This window comes from Pseudorasbora parva, chromosome 23, assembly GCF_024679245.1.
Source record: "Pseudorasbora parva isolate DD20220531a chromosome 23, ASM2467924v1, whole genome shotgun sequence".
NCBI lineage: Eukaryota > Metazoa > Chordata > Actinopteri > Cypriniformes > Gobionidae > Pseudorasbora > Pseudorasbora parva.
The window spans coordinates 9,041,469-9,058,532 of NC_090194.1; the positions used below are offsets into that span (position 1 = coordinate 9,041,469).

A 17,064-nucleotide genomic window follows, 5' to 3' on the forward strand; every position below is an offset into this window, starting at 1 on the left:
ATAAACAAATAAGCTGCATTTTATCAATCTCCATTTGAGATGTTCTGCTTAAAGTGCTATTCAGTCGGTCTGTGTTCTGTCAGGACTTACGAGCCGCTTCGCTGAACAACTGAACTGCAGTGTGCTGCTGAAATAAGCCAATCAGAACAGAGCTCAACATTAATATTCATGACTCTTCTAAATAAGGCAAAAACAGAGCATTACATCCTAGGGACAATTTATAGGGTTGTAAATGGACCTGTAAAACTGTATCTGGACAATTGTTGCCCTTAAATGAGCCACATATCCTCTATGTAGATATCAGAGAACAATTTAACATTGTTTCAAATCATTCTAGGGCACCTTTAAAGAATCACTGAATTTTGTGCAGGAAAAAAAATAAAATATATACACTTGCACTGTTACACACATCGGGTTGTTAGCGACCCTGTACAATTTTTACACAAAAGAAATGGGAAAACAGGTATGTTTAAAAAAAAATCTGGCTATAATGTTTATAATGAAAGGGTTGAGAAATAATAAGAAGGTTGATGTCTAACTTAAAAAAAAAATGATGAGGAGGATAGTGAATGACGTCCAGGATAACTTATGTCAAAAGGTATGCGTTTTAATGAGTAGATCCTGACCAGATATACAGTCTAGCTTGGTAAAATATTTAATGCAATTAATGCAGCATTCTTTGGCTGGCATTACTTTATAATATATGATTATGCTTTCTGGGTTATACTGCCAACTGAGCATCCACCCACCCACATACATACACATCCATCCATCCATCCATCCATCCAATAAACAATAACGTTTATAATACTTATAATTAAGGTTAATATAGCTTGATTGCAATCGTTGACATTGGATTATTACCTTTTTTTGACAGCCCCATGATGTTTTCTTCATCAAAGTACTGATACAACACTAGTTTGTAGTAAAATCTTACCACAAAAGTTGAAGTAATGTGCCTGACTCTGAATCTTATGTGTTATCTTATGACTGTTTTTTTTCTTTCTCTTTTGTCTTGACAGGTAAGAGCTCTTGCTATTGACCTGCTGAGCCCAACGTTTAAGCGCTGGAGAACTCATGTTTGAGACGTGCTGTTTTAGTGTTCTAGCAGCGAGCCCCTGCTGGTGAGGACAGAAAGGGCTTGGATGCAGTTGTGAGGAGATTCACATCACAAGATAAGCATCGTCTTTCTTGTGAACCAATCTTATGTAACACTCTAAGGACTGTTTCACAACACACTCAAAAGCAGTATGTAAGCGATGTAGCAACTAATACCTCTTTCTCCGAGTGTGAATTATTAGCAGGTGGCGTATGATGAACTGTAGTCAGACATTTTTGGGGGGCATCAGTGATCTGTTGATGGAACCGTAGTCTAAATGAGAAATACATGGGTCTTAAGCTTCAAGATGACACTTGTAATTCATTTTTCTCACATATTTAGCTTAAGATTAGTGGTTTCTCATGGCATGTGTGTAAGGAGGGGAACGACAGAGCGATGGATGGATGGATAAAGAGCGGCAATTGGGACATAAAGAGATCTCATTTTGTAAATCTTTCAGTGAGGCTATTACTCCTCAGGAAGTTATTAGTGAGGCGAGAGAATGTAAATGTGTGTTTTTAAATGTGGCTGTGTGTGTCTTCCTGGTAAACCTTGCGCAATGGGGACATTTATTTATATTTTTTGGTATGGTTTAGGGGTAGTATTAGGATATAATGTACATATGTATATGTTTATGGAAAGTAGGGCTAAAATTGCAAGATTCAATAAACGGTCAATATACAGTTTATGTGCCAAAAGCAGAATGAAACACGGTACATTTATTACTCAGCTCAAATAGCAGTGCGAACAGATGTGTTTACTCCACTTTTGCCAAGTAGCATTATTTGTTATTTTCTTCTGTTACAAAAAAAAGTATCAGCTGCATGCAAAGAGGCCCACATTTGATTTATGGCCATTCAAAATGTGTACAATTTACCAATGGAACTGCATTAACATCTCCATATCTCTGGGCTTGAACCCTATAGGGCCTTTAAAATGAAGAGACCAAAAGAAAAGTTTGGTAAGAACCTGAATCTAAAAGGACATTAGGATATCTCTCATACTTCTTGAGTTACAGGCATGCAAACTTGGGGCAAAGTGCTTTGTCTAATTTGTGTTTTTTTTTTTTTTGTCACCACTGGCACATAATGCAACAAAGCTTGCTAAAGTCAACAGATTTAACTAACAGACCCACTGAAAATAAAATAATCATGCTGCCATCTGTAATTTGCAAAAATGTAAATTTGACCCCCTCGACAAAACGGTGAATTACTCAGTAAATATACATTAATGACAGTTAATATTTTGGCAGCCGCCTTAATTTATGTATTTCTTCCACTAGAAAAAAAAAATGAAAGAAAAGATAAAGATAAACCTGGGGACCTCTGGTTGAGTTGACGTGGAATAACCCTTTAATGTTTTAGAAAGAAGTCTCATTTCCTTCATAAAAAAATACAAATAGTAAAAATTTAAAATACTATTTCAATTGAAAATAACCGTTTTCCATTTTAATACATACTGTATTTAAACTGTCATTTATTCCTGCGATGGCAATTAATTATTCTCATTAATCTTATGTTGAAAATTTAGTGTTGGTAACCGTGATCCTTTTTTTTCAGGAATTAAACATTTTAAAAGATAATTGCAACTTTTTATCTCACAATTGTGAGTTTACATCTCGCAATTATGACTTTTTTACTCAGAATAATAATAAAGTCTGAATTGTGAGATATAAAGTCAGAATTGTGAAATATAAAGTCAGAATTGCAAGATATAAACTCGTGATTGCTATTTTATATCATGCAATTGCATGTGTATATTGTGCAATCCTGACTATATAACTGTATATAATTATATAACTGTCTTTTCTCAAAATTGAGAGATATAAGAAATATAAACTCTCGCAAATACATACGTTTTATATATATGTATATATATATATATATATATATATATATATATATATATATATATATATATATATATATATATATATATATATATATACTACAAACTCAGACATTGATAAAGAAACAATTATATGTCCTAAAAATGTATGAGCCTAGTTACATTTCTGAGCAGATGACTAATGTGGAGCAATTACCCAAGCAAGGCCAAGTGGACTGGCAACCATGGCGAATTATACTCCCAATTATATCTGAAGGGGCAAAAGAAAAAAAATGCTCCCACTCTCTACCCCCTCACGCTTGAGTGGAAGTCCAACCCAGGGTCACCATTAGCCACTGGCCCAATGAAACGACCACTCTTAGATCCGAAGGCTGATATACTGTATGATTCAGTCACAGATCTTGCTTCCTGTTTTAATTAGATACCTCTAGTCCTAAAGTTCTGCTTTAAAAGCTGTGCAGGCTGAGAAATCTCCCTGTTCTGAGGATGATGGAGAGATCAGCCTCCTTGATGCCCGGAGGAGATGGATAAATAATAGTATATGAACATATTCAGATGAAATCTACATTTAATTTACATACATTCACATTTCAGTCTGATTGGTTGGCCACTTCTGGGAGCTATGGAGCATTCACTCTGACATTGAGTTGTTATTGGTTGCTAGTATCGTGATTTGCATAACATTAATGTCATTTGCATAATATAAAACTCTCTAAAGGTGCAATTTCAGCTACATTTTACAGGCAAAAGAAAAGTCACTCAAACTCATCTGACTAACTTGAACAAAATCATATATTGGTGATCTATTTCCAAATCGTGCAGATTTCTATTGAAATGAGTGTACAGCGACCAAGAAATGTTACCAAGCAACAGTAAATGTGATCACACCTTAACACTCAAATGCCAAATACTGAAATGCTAATAGTCAAAATTCTCTTGCGAGATTAATGTTCAACAGCCTGTTTTCTCACCTTGGCAACCAGTTGACCAATTCCAGATCTGACCAATCAAAGAAGGGACGACAAAACTGACCTATAACAGATGGCCTGACTCTCACTGCGCTCGTAGTCTCTTTTAATTTGTCTTCTGATTGGTGTCTGCCGATCAGAGAGGATGAGATGAGCGTTTTAACAGCAGCCACCTGTTCCCGAATAGATTTGGAACACGAGACCTCAACAGACGGAAGTTTTGGATGAGAACGCTCACAGAACAGGAGCTAACTGCATTAAACTTCATCAGAACAACGCATTGTGATTATTCGCAGCTCATGTTCCGGACAGAAAGACAAATACTGTTTACATAAGTTTAATGTGAACCACCAGCAGTCTGGATTAGATTTCCAGTACCATACATCCCATCTGCTCTATGTCTCTGAATGTAGGAGGAACGCCTCACCTGGGGATTAATTTTGTGGTTTCTGTTTCAATATTTCTATTAATTTACCCTGTTTGTGTACATACCACACTTCCATACACCGCAGATGTACTCTGTATCCGTAACAGCTGAAATCAGTTGGCAATTTAAGCATCGCTGCTCGTTCATTATGAAGACCGGTGGCCGTGTCATAAAGGACGATTTGGCTGATTCATGCCGCATGCTCCGCTTTGCTATTGATTCAGAGCTGGCCTCTTCAATTACCGCCCCATTACAACACACATCACTCAAAGGAAACGCTACTGAAATTACATTAGTTCTCTTTTTTTCCCCCGTTCTTTTATCTCTTCTCGTCACCTTCACTTCACCATAGCAACTAAACCCATTTAAAAACATTACCGCAGAGTTCAAGAAAATAGCACCCACCAAATTCTGTTTGTGTTTAAGTGCTGAGGCAGGCGATGCAGGCAATTATGCAATTTCTTTTTTCCCTGTTTGGTAAAACATGGTCTTTTTTCTCACTTTATGTAACATGATGCATTATTTGTATACCGTAGGGAAACAAATACTGTTCAGTTTACTGTTAAAACCAGCTGAACTCTACAGTAATAGTCAAATGACAGCATATGTGCCGGCACTGTATGACATTTGGTTTACCATACTGTATACTTTACAGTTTTTAATTATAAACAAATGCAGAACAACATTAGGGTAATGCACAAAACAAATATAATGAAATAAACATTAACTGTCTGACATAAGATACACCCTGAGGAACATGACTAATAACAACTAACAAGAAAGTATTTAAATTAATATCAACAAATGATGAATGAGTCGCATAGGGGCTTCAGGGAATGCTCACTTGTTTCACTGTAAATAATTTAATGATTTATGTACAAATAGCTTGATACTATTTAACCCTTTCCCCATTAGCGTTTAAAAAATAAGCTGCCAGCCACCTCAGGGTTGACCATTTTCACACAAAAATGAATAGCCCATAGAATATTTTGTTTTATGAATATCTAAGCATGCAATATATCAAAAGAAAGAGCTGACCCTCTTCTTTTAAACAAACAAACAAAAACAAAAAAACCTTTTATTCTAGCTTCATGCATTCCTTTTTTATCAACACTTAAAAAGGCAATATTTTGAACAAAAAGCTGAGAAAATCCTGTTTTTGTGAAAGACTGTATCCAGATCAGATTCAGAGCGATGATCAAACACAGATGGAGTAGATCAAGTCCATCAACACCCCTGATGTTTGCACAGTCCTGTCCTCATTTTATTAAGTTTAAAGAGATAGTTCACTTTAAAATGAAAATTCTGTCATCCTTTTCTCACCCTCAAGATGTTTCAAACCTGTCTGAATTTCTTTCTTCAGCTGAACACAAGGGAAGATATTTTGAAGAATGTCAGTAACCAAACAGTTAACTCGAGCCATTGACTTCCATAGTATTTTTTTTTCCTACTATGGAATTCAATGGGTCCAATGGGTTTGGTTACTGAGATTCTTCAAAATATCTTCCCTTGTGTTCAGCTGAAGAAATTCATACAGGTTTGAAACAACTTGAGGGTGAGTAAAGGATGACAGAATTTTAATTTTAAAGTGAACTATCCCTTTAATGTTATTTTCAATTTGCATCTGCTTACATACGATCACTTGTTTTACTGTGTCTAATAGGGTAACACTTCATTTCTATGGTCCACTTAAGACATACTACTAACTAAAATTAATTTAAAAGTAAGTACATGTCAATGCGCACCTCTACAAAAATGTAAAAGACTGTATCAAGACTGAGCTGACCGCAAGCACTGTGATTGGTCTTCTAGAACCCCTCCCTCAGGGGTTACACATGCTCCCTCTGCAATGACGCAGAAGTATAAATGAAAACCGATGTGTAGCCTACAGCATAGAGGCGACAGCATAGGTTCGATGCACAAGTATAAATCAGCCTTTAAGCTGTACTGTGTCATTTTTCCATCCGCTAGAGGGCGCCTATTCAAAACAAAGGTGTAGTTTGATGACGGCAGGTTTGAGCTCAGAATCTTGGGACATGTGGTCTTCACCTCACAGCCGGTGGAAAAGAATCGGGATAGGACTCGGGCAGAAATCATGTTCATGGATGCGATTATTAACGTTACTGTAGTGTGAAGCAGAGCAGGACTGAATGTTGAGGAGCTGAGCACGGCCACTGGAGCGATTATTACGAAACACACGGCTCACGAACAACGGGACTTTTATTATGACGGGAAACAGTCGTCGGCACCATTTCCGGTTTTCCGGCAATGAGTATGAGGTAACACAGCTCTGTTTATCATATCAGATACATTTAAGTGTGTTCAAAATTATGTTATGACGTTACTCTGTGCGTTCGCTCAGCGGCTGCATGTTTTAACTATGCAGCTTTATTTATTGTATTATTTCCGAAGGGCAATGCTTCCATGCCAGACATTGCCTTTGGGAACTTTGGGAAATGGGCACATCAACATCATTAATGGCTCCAGATTTCTGTTCAGTCAGTTTATTACGGATCAGTGCGGTCCGAAGTGCCTGGTGTCATTAACCAATCTCCCAAACACTCCTCTAAGCCTTCTCTCCTTATGAATTATAATAGCCATGTAATGAGACTTCACCCAGTGGTCTAAACATCAACAGAGATCGGTTTCAATTTCCTTTACAAAGCTCAAATGCAATTATATCTGCCTGTATCAAGGCAAGGTCAACGTTTGAGCTCCGTCATAAATAGCGTGACATTTTCAGGCTCGCCCTATATGTGCTACTTGCTCATCACCAGTGTTTTGATTATGATTTTAGTATTTAATTGTTAGATGCATGCGCCATGATGACATTCGTGCTCCATTTGTTCAACTGCATCCCCAATGGCCATTAAACAGCAACCGCCGTGTTTTGCTGCAATTTGTAGGAGGTGACTAGACGCGATGATGAGCCATTTGACGAACCTGAATATCAATGATCTTTATTCCTCAATTGAGCGTTTGACCTATCACGTCCTCATTTAACTCCTGTGGCTTTGTTCCTCTCTAATTATGTCATGATGAAGCATTGATTTCCATTTCCATTTAGTTAGTTTGTTGCCACCTTTGGAGACATGGCACAGGGCATTAGCTGAAGTGAATTGTTAAATAAGGAATTGTCTGGATGAAGATCCCTTTGACTCGCATGGCTTGCACTCGCATGGACCTTAAATATGTATGAAAATGAGTTAGTGAAATTGCAATTCATGGATCAAGAATTCCACTGGTTTGTTATTGACTTCTGAAATGTTGATAAATCTCTTTCTGATAGATTTCTGTTTGAATATCTTACTTCTAGCTTTCTAAAGACTCTCCTCCTTTTATTTCCACACTATAGGTGTTAGCTGTGCCTAGTGGCTGTGTCTAGAAAATCAGCCACATTGATAAAAAATAAAAAATAAAATAGCGGACTGTGTGAAAAAATGTTGTGTCGGCTTATCAAAGTATTCATTTTTGGTCTTTTAAATCCTTGAAAGCCTTTGACTTTAATATAAGTCGCCCCGGCTCCGACAGAGCAAACATATTTGCTTTTTTCCCGTCGTCTTCAGAAGACATCCTCAGGGACACTACATGTTTTCTCCTCAGCCTTAAGAAGAGACACTAAGTTGTGTTGAAACTATAGCAACAGATGAGCCGTCTCTATGGAAATAAAGCCTCGCTTTCCTGACGAGGCCTTCTATTCAATAGTGCCAATTACAGAGAATCCTTGTGGCTGACCCTGAGCTGACACATTTACATTGAGGATTCAGTCACAGACGGCTATTAGTCAACAAAGGCTTTGATTGAGTTTTATCTCAATGAAAGAGTCTCAGACATATGAATCTCTGCCTGAATATGCAACCCAGCTTACTTTATCATGAGCTGCGGTGAGACCATTTGTGTACATGTCCTCTCTTTGTGACCCACGGTCAAAATTGTTTATGATGAAATTATTAACATGCTTTTGCTGATTCTTGAGGGGCACTTCGTTAGTTTGAAGGGTTGTGAATCACTGAACAATTTATGAGACGTCTCAATTGCTGCAAGCAAAAGAATGACCCCGAGAGTTATATCACTCTGATATATCTTGTTACAGAGGCCCATACATTCGTATGTGTGACTCATTATTATCATTTAACAGTTTATTGGTAAAATAAAAAAGTGAATAAATGTGGTAACTACTAGTGATTTCTGCACACTTTGCATAATAATAGAAATGTATTTTAATGATTCAAAATCAGATAAGTCAATTAATTTATAAAATATACTGTAATTGATGGTTCACGTCAAATAAACAGACAATTTAAATGTTTTAATTTAAATTTCAAATTTAAAGCTATATTTAATTAAATTTAATTTACGTATGAATGCAAAATGTGTTTTAAAATGTATTTTGTATTTTAAATTGTATTTCTTTTGCTTGAATTGATTTGCTAATTTCTAGTGATATATGCACTGTTTACACTCTAAAAAATGCTGGGTTGTTTTAACCCAATGTTGGGTCAAATATGGACTAACCCAGCGATTGGGTTGTTTTAATGCTGCGGTTGGGTTAAATTTTTGCTCAAGACAACCCAATCGCTGGGTTAAAACAACCCAACTGCTGGGTTAGTCCATATTTGACCCAACATTGGGTTGTTTTTTACTTAGAATTTTTTAGAGTGTACATTAAAAATATAAGATATTTATAAACTGTGCACATTCAGAGCCACTTATTGAAAACCTCCGAGATTAGCTGAAGTTTAAAGCTGTGTTATGCAGGAAAGAAGACCAGAGGGCTTTTTAAAATGGATATCAATGAAGAAGATGCTTTAATATACCGAATAAACTGCGTTTGTAGAAAATCAGCTTATTTGATGAATTTACAAACTATAGGCTAATCTTCAATATTTTTCATTTTGGATTGATCTATTGTTAGAGTTAATACCAAAGAAAAACATGCTGTCTCATAAGACAAATGACAAACTATTTTAATAAAGGTAGAATTCAGTTTAAGACTCTTCTCGTTGGCTGTGTCCAAAATCGATCCCCATATCTTCAACATCCTTATAGCTTTTGGACCATTTTTGGGGATTTCTGCCCATAGCCACATACCCACATACACATACCCACATACCCACATACATCTTCCCATAGTCACATACACTGGTCTCAATACACACTTTTGGTGTAATTTTACAGGAAACTCTTTGTTTCATAAAGCTACATAAAGCACTGCTAAAAGTGCTAAACATTGAAGAACATTTTTATCCCTCCAATCCCTCCTCTCATGTAAAATTACATTTGATTGCTATCTGGGTTGGATATGGTGGCTCTAGCTGGGGAGCTAACTAGTGCACACTGCGTTCCAAAGCCACAGATAATAATAATCATAATAATAATTTAAAAAATATAGCTGCAAGCAGCCATTATCGGGGCCAAGCGCAAAGAAGAAGACAAGACATGCCAGCATGGCTGGAAGTCTCAAGCCAACTGCAACAATGAGCCATTAAGGACCTATTAAGTTGATTTTAGGCAAAATAGCAGTCAAATTTTAAATACAGTCAATAATAATGGTTTAATGGTTTATCACTTTCGACCAATAGGTGTCACTGTTACGAAACTGATGTGGTTTAGTCAGATTGAGATGACAATGACACATGCAAAGTTTGGTGTCAATATGTCAAAGCATTGCAGAGATACAGCCTCAAGAGTAATTTTTGCATCATGGCTCAACTCTGTTGCAGTGGTATATGAAAACTGTTTTGTCTATCAATCCGAAATCCATAACTATTTGTCAGCATGGTCTGAAGACGATACGGATCAATTTTGGTGAAAATCGGACAAACGGTCTAGGATGAGTTTGAAAAAGTAGATTTTTAACAAATAACAAGATGGAGCACAGATATGTTTGCAAAATATGGCAAAATTGGTATCTATCTTCTCGGCATGAGCCAATGAATGTATTATGACCAGTCTCATTACAATAGGCTAATTTAATCAAAAGTTATTAGCATTTTTGTACATTTTATTACAACTTTTGACCACAAGGTGGCGCTGCCCCGAAACTTTTTGAATATCTTCGGGACATAGAGCGGAAGACACATACCGAGTTTTGTAACGATACACTAGTGCATTCTTAAATTATAGCATTAGCATTTTAAACCGTAATACTGCATTGAAGTCAATGGGAATTTCATGTTTTGTTTTATTATAGCGCCACCAAGAGGCACAATCCCACCAATTTTTTTATGTGTCCTCGTAGTGAGCCCATACATATGTGTGTCAAGTTTGGTGAAAATATTTCATTTTGTTTTGGAGTTATAGACATTTATATGAAAAAACACGTAAAAAATGACTGACACCTGACTTTGATTGGATTTTACTACCCCTTACTATCAATATTTTGAGATTTGGGCATTAGCGTATAGCTATCGACCTATGTTTCCGAACTTCTGAGGCTGGTTTCGTCTCGATCGGACTAGCGGTTTCGAAGATATCAGCAAATGTTTTTTAAGCACTAAATTACAACTCTGCGCAAACCATATGCCGAAACCTGGCAAGTCTGGTATCGTTGGAGTCGGCAAGGATTCAGGAGACCAAAAAACACACTCCCATCAAAATATGTCAACCACACCCAAAGTTATAAGCGTTTGAAAAAAAAAATTCTCCACTAGGTGGCGCTGTTTCGAAACTTCTCAGGCTACTTCAGGGCATCGTGGTGATGACCCATACCAAGTTTCATAACAATCTGTTCATGCGTTCATAAAATACAGCATTTTTGCACATAATTCAAAATGGCCGACATCCAAAATGGCCGACATGGTAAAATTGGATATCAGTCGACTCGGCATGACGCCCTGAATCTAATGAGACCAATTTTATGATTTTTGGATAAACGGTTCAGAAGTTATAAGCCAAAATAGGCATTTTTCGTATCTCCGGACAGGTAGGTGGCGCTGCGCCGAAACGCTGCATGTTGCTTCAAGTCATGCTTGTGATGACATGTACCAAGGTTGGTTTGAATACGATAAAGCGTTGCGGAGATATAGCCTTTAGTGTGTTTTTGCAACCTCCACGTAAAATTTGTTTGTGCGTTTATTGAAAACGATTGGACGAATCAACTTGAATTCCATAACTTTTTGTCAACATGCTCTGAAGATGATCTGTTTCAATTTTCGTGAGAATCGGAGCAACGGCCTAGGAGGAGTTCGAAAAAGTAGGTTTTTCAGAAAATTCAAAATGGCGGGAAAATTTGCATACCGGAAAATGACATCATAGGGTGAAATCGAATCGGCTTGAGCCAAGGAATCCGATGAAAAAAGAATTTTGTTTCTAGCCCTTAGGGGTCAAAAGTTATAAGCATAAATATGAGTGAAACTTTGGACAGGTGGTGGCGCTAGAGGGATTGAGTTAGAGGCACCAAATTTGCTATAGTGACAGCTCAGACTGGCCTCTATGAGTGTGCCAAATTTCACAACTTTTTACCATACGGTTCTATGGGCTGCCAGAGACTCCTATGGCGGAAGAAGAAGAAGAAGAAGAAGAAGAAGAAGAAGAAGAAGAAGCAGAATAATAATAATAGGAACACTAACGATTTCAATAGGTGCCTCCGCACCTTCGGTGCTTGGCCCCTAATAATAATAATAAATATAGCTGCAAGCAGCAATTGTCGGGGCCAAGCGCAAAGAAGAAGACAAGACATGCCAGCATGGCTGGAAGTGTCAAACCAACTGCAACAATGAGCCATTAAAGAATTATTAAGTTGATTTTAGGCAAAAAAGCAGTACAATTTTAAATACAGTCAATAATAATGATTTAATGGTTTATCATTTTCGACCAATAGGTGGCACTGTTACTAAACTGATGTGGTGTAGTCAGATTGAGGAGACAATGACACATGCAAAGTTTGGTGTCAATATGTCAAAGCATTGCAGAGATACAGCTGTTTTGTCTATCAACACGAAATCCATAATTATTTGTTCACATGGTCTGGAGACGATACGATTTAATTTTGGTGAAAATTGGAGAAACGGTCTAGGATGAGTTTGAAAAAGTAGGTTTTTAACCAGTAACAAGATAGAGGGGAGAGAGGTTTGCCAAATATGGGAAAAATTGGTATCTATGTTCTCGGCATGAGCCATAGAATGATTTATAACCAGTCTCATTGCAATAGGCTAATTTAATCAAAAGTTATTAGCATTTTTGTACACTTTATTACAACTTTTGACCACAAGGTGGCGTTGCCCGAAAACTTTTTGAGTACCTTCAGGACATAGAGCGGAAGACACATACTGAGTTTTGTAATTATACACTAATGCATTCGTAAAGTATAGCATATGCATTTTATACCCTAATACTGCATTGAAGTCAATGGGAATTTCATGTTTGGTTCTATTATAGCGCCACCAAGAGGCACAATCCCACCATTTTTTATATGTCCTCAGAGTGAGCCCATACATATGTGTGTCGAGTTTGGTGAAAACATCTCATTTTGTTTTGGAGTTATAAACAGTTGTATGAAAAAAACACGTAAAAAATGACTGACACCTGACTTTGATTGGATTTTACTACCCCTTACTATCAATATTTTGACATTTGGGAATTAGTGTATAGCTATCGACCTATGTTTCCGAACTTCCGGCGCTGGTTTCGTCTCGATCGGAATGAAAATATAGAATGAACTACTATTAGATATTACATATTTTAAGAAGTAAAATGAATTTTAAAAGGAAGGGACATTTAATGGAATTTGTATGTTTCATTTTATTGTTGTGGGCCCGAGCACTGATGGCTGGTCTACATGTCAATATTTAGTCAGTTATATTGTCACCTGTGGGCAAGAGTAAATTATGATTAACTACTTATTAAGATTGAACCAAAACAACATCATATTTGGTCAGTCTAATAGTTAATAGACTTAATGATGTTAAATTTCAAAGATCTTGAGTTTTGTTGAACATGTCCGTGGTATCCTGACAAAGTCTGATGTTTCGGCAAAATTTTAGTTATTCATAGTGCCACTAGCTGGTCAAGTCGCCTTTATTTATATAGCACTTTTAACAAGTCCAGTTTCAAAGCAGCTTCACAGTTTTAACAGGAAAATAATGCAACAGATTTTGTACAACTGCTCTGTTGAAACTGGTGATGTTATCCAGCTAATTTCAATTATCATGTAGTGTCAATGCGGGCAGATCAGTAATATAGTTGAAATTTAGGTGTCCCCAACTGAGCAAGCCAACCCAAATGCAACGGTGGCAAGGAACCAAAACTCCTTCAGGGCCAGGATGGAGATAAAAAAATCTTGGGAGAAACCAGGCTAAGTCGGGGTGCCAGTTCTCCTCTGGCCGACGAACAAACAGTGTATGATTATTATTTTGCGTATAACAGTGTATGATTATTTTTTTACCTTTTAAACTGGCAACATTACAGTTCAGAAGTCATATTAGATAAATAGATATTCGTAAGATCATTTGATAGATTGGAGTTGTCGTGCCGGAGACAGGTTTATAAGGATGTCTTTTCGAGTCTGCATTTACAGGGCAGAGTTTAATTGACACACTCTCTTCAGACATTTCAGGGATGCATTGGTCATGTCCTGGCACAGGTCCACCCTCTGATCAGAGTACAGCCCAGTAGCAGGAAGTGTGGTAAATACAAATGATTGATATAGTCCTCCTATTTTTATATACTTAAATGCATATTGCCCACCGTGCTCTGTGTTCCTACAACCACAAGGTAGTGGTGGCACAGTTGCGAGGACCCTTTTATTCCTCTTGCAGCTTCAATGTAGTTTTGTATTTTTTACTTTTTGGGACCTCAGGAAGAGTAGTCACTGCCTAGGTATTGGCTAATGGGAATCCAAATAAACAAATAAACTTAGATCATAGATGGGAAAGAGCATTCATGGGTAAATTAACTAAGGAAAAATATAATATCATAGCTTTTTTAGGTGTCCTCAAAGGGGTCCATAAATATATGTCAAATTTGTTGTAAATATCTAATTTTCTTTTAAAGTTATAGCAAAATATATTTGAGAGCATGGGCTGCATTGATTGGATTTTTTTTTTCTTCCAAAATTTTGGCTTTGTTTTGGTCATTATTGTTTAGCTATTGACCTATGTAAGTATTCAGAATTTCCTATTGTGGTTTTGTTTTAATTGGACTAACTGTTTCCTACATTCGCAAAGGTTTTTTAGGTGCTAAAGTACACCTTTTTACAAACCATGAGGTGAAACCAGGAATGTTTGGTATTATTGGACTCGGCAAGGATTCAGGAGTCTAATGAGGTGAATACTGTGAAAAACACTGGCTTGAAAATTCTCAGGCTCCTTCAGGGCATTGCGCCAATGAAGTATGCTTTGTTTGTGATACGCCATTGTCCTCATAGACTATCATGGCACCAAGGATAAAGACAATGAATGCCCATTTTCATCTGACTAATGTTTGGGTGCGTATATTGCCAGTTTCATGAGTTTTTCCCCTGTTATAGCGCCACCAAGTGATCAATCGTTGCGATTTTTTTCATGTGATCTCAGACTGATCTCACTCACACGTGACCTTAATTTGGTGGAAATATCTCGTTCTGTTCACAAGTTATAGCCATTTTATTAAATAAGGTCCCTGTCACATCAAACATTTTGGCTCCCCTTAGCAACCATAAATCAAAATGTTTTTTTTTTTTTATAATTATTGATAGTCTCTCTCCAGAGAACATTTCTGCAGTGGTTTGGTTCCGATCAGTCAAATAAGCTGGGAGTAATTTGCAAAAGTAGGTTTTACAAAAAACCTAAAATATCTCGAAATTGGCGCCTGAAGGGCGAGCCAATCCGGGGCATGCATTTTGTCCGTCTCGAGCCAAGGATTCCAGCAATATAAGACACTCGAGGCTAAGCCTTACGGTTGAGGAGTTATGAGCCGTTTCGTACTTTTGGTCGCCGTTTCGTACTTTTGATCGCTGTAGCGCCCCCGTCAGGCCGATCGGGGCGGGCTTCGGTGACGTCTGCAGTGGTTGTGAGTACTACCAGCCCTGAAAGTTTCAAGTCTCTACGACTTACGGTTTGGTCTGCCCGAGCAGTTTTAGCTGGAAAATGATGCATCATGGGGAAATGAACAGTTCCAATAGGGTTTCAGCCTGACGCCTGACTTTGATTGGATTTTACTACCCCTTACTATCAAAATTTTGAGATTTGGCCTCACGACTGTGCCTAGCGACCTATGTTTCCGAACTTCTGACGCTGGTTTCGTCTCGATCGGACCAGTGGTTTCGAAGATATCGGCTAATTTTCTTAAAGCGCTAAATTACAACGGTGCACAAACCATACGCAGAAACATGGCAAGTGTGGTATCGTTGGACTCGGCAACGATTCAGGAGTCTAAGGAGATGAGTCCCGTGAAAATAAGTCAACCACACCCAAAGTTATAAGCACTTTTTAAAAAAAATCTCAACTAGGTGGCGCTGTTTCGAAACTTCTCAGGCTACTTCAGGGCATCGTGGTGATGACCCATGCCGAGTTTCGTAACAATCCGTTCATGCGTTCATAAAATACAGCATTTTGGCACATAATTCAAGATGGCCGACAGCCAAAATGGCCGACATGGTAAAATTGGACATCAGTCGACTCGGCATGACGTCTCGAATCTGACGAGACCACTTTTGTGATTTTTGGGCAAACGGTTCAGCAAAAAAAAGCAAAAATAGCCATTTTTCCTATCTCCGGGCCAGTAGGTGGCGCTGCGCCGAAACGCAGCAGGTTGCCTCAAGACATGCTTGTGCCAACATGTACCAAGTTTGGTCTGAATACGATAAAGCGTTGCGGAGATACAGCCATACGTCTGTTTTCGCAAGCGCTACGTAAAATTTGTTTGCGCGTTTAACGGAAAAGATTTGACGAATCAACTTGAATTCCATAACTTTTTGTCGACACTGGCTGAAGATGATCTGGTTCAATTTTCATGCAAATCGGACGAACAGTCTAGGACGAGTTCGCAAAAGTAGGATTTTGGGGAAATTCAAAATGGCGGGAAACATATAATGTCGGAAATGACGTCATAGGGTGCTTTCGGATTGGCAGGAGCTCAGAAATCTGAGGAAACAAGAATTTTGTTTCTAGCCCTTAAGGTTCAAAAGTTATTAGCATAAACATGAGTGCAACTTTGGACAGGTGGTGGCGCTAGAGGGATTGAGTTGGAGACACCAAAATTGGTGTATTTAATGTTGGGACTGCCCTCTATCAGAATGTCAAATCGTTACAACTTTCCCGCAATCGGTTCTATGGGCTGCCATAGACCTCCATGGCGGAAGAAGAAAGTGCGACAACGGTTTCAATAGGTGCCTCCGCACCTTCGGTGCTTGGCCCCTAATAAAAAGGCAATAAAAAGGGTATAAAAAGGCCTATAAAAAATAGACCATAGGGTTTGAGCACTTGAGTTTTGAGCTGCTGGTTGCTAAAACTTTATCAAGCCTGGTGACATGTGCATCGCAGAGGTCAAAGGTCAATTTTTGCATTTTCAGCTCATTTATCATGAAAATGGGGTGTTTTTATTTATTTATTTTTTTACCTTTTAAACTGGTATGCCTCTACTGATGGCCCGATCTCCGCCAAAGTTTGCACGCGTCTTTACAATAATGCGGCGCACATGCTCAGCCGATTTGGTGAAGTTCTGCACAAAGCAGGCAATTTTTAGTCATTTAAATGTCATTTTGCATAGGATAATATAGGGCATTTGTTTTTCACCAGTTTAAC

The 17,064-nt window shown here is 37.8% G+C and overlaps 1 protein-coding gene across 4 annotated transcripts in view; it reads left to right on the plus strand.

The window, feature by feature from the left end:
* cadm2a (cell adhesion molecule 2a) overlaps window positions 1–17,064 on the plus strand; it is a 604,121-nt gene that overhangs the window by 222,112 nt on the left and 364,945 nt on the right. Inside the window, exon 1 of one of the 4 annotated variants that reach the window (XM_067434033.1) lies at window positions 1,046–1,124. The exons of the other annotated variants lie outside the window; for them this stretch is intronic. The gene's annotated coding sequence lies outside the window, so the exon portion shown is untranslated. Of the gene's footprint in view, window positions 1–1,045; window positions 1,125–17,064 lie in introns of those variants that run through there. 4 annotated transcript variants of the gene reach the window in all.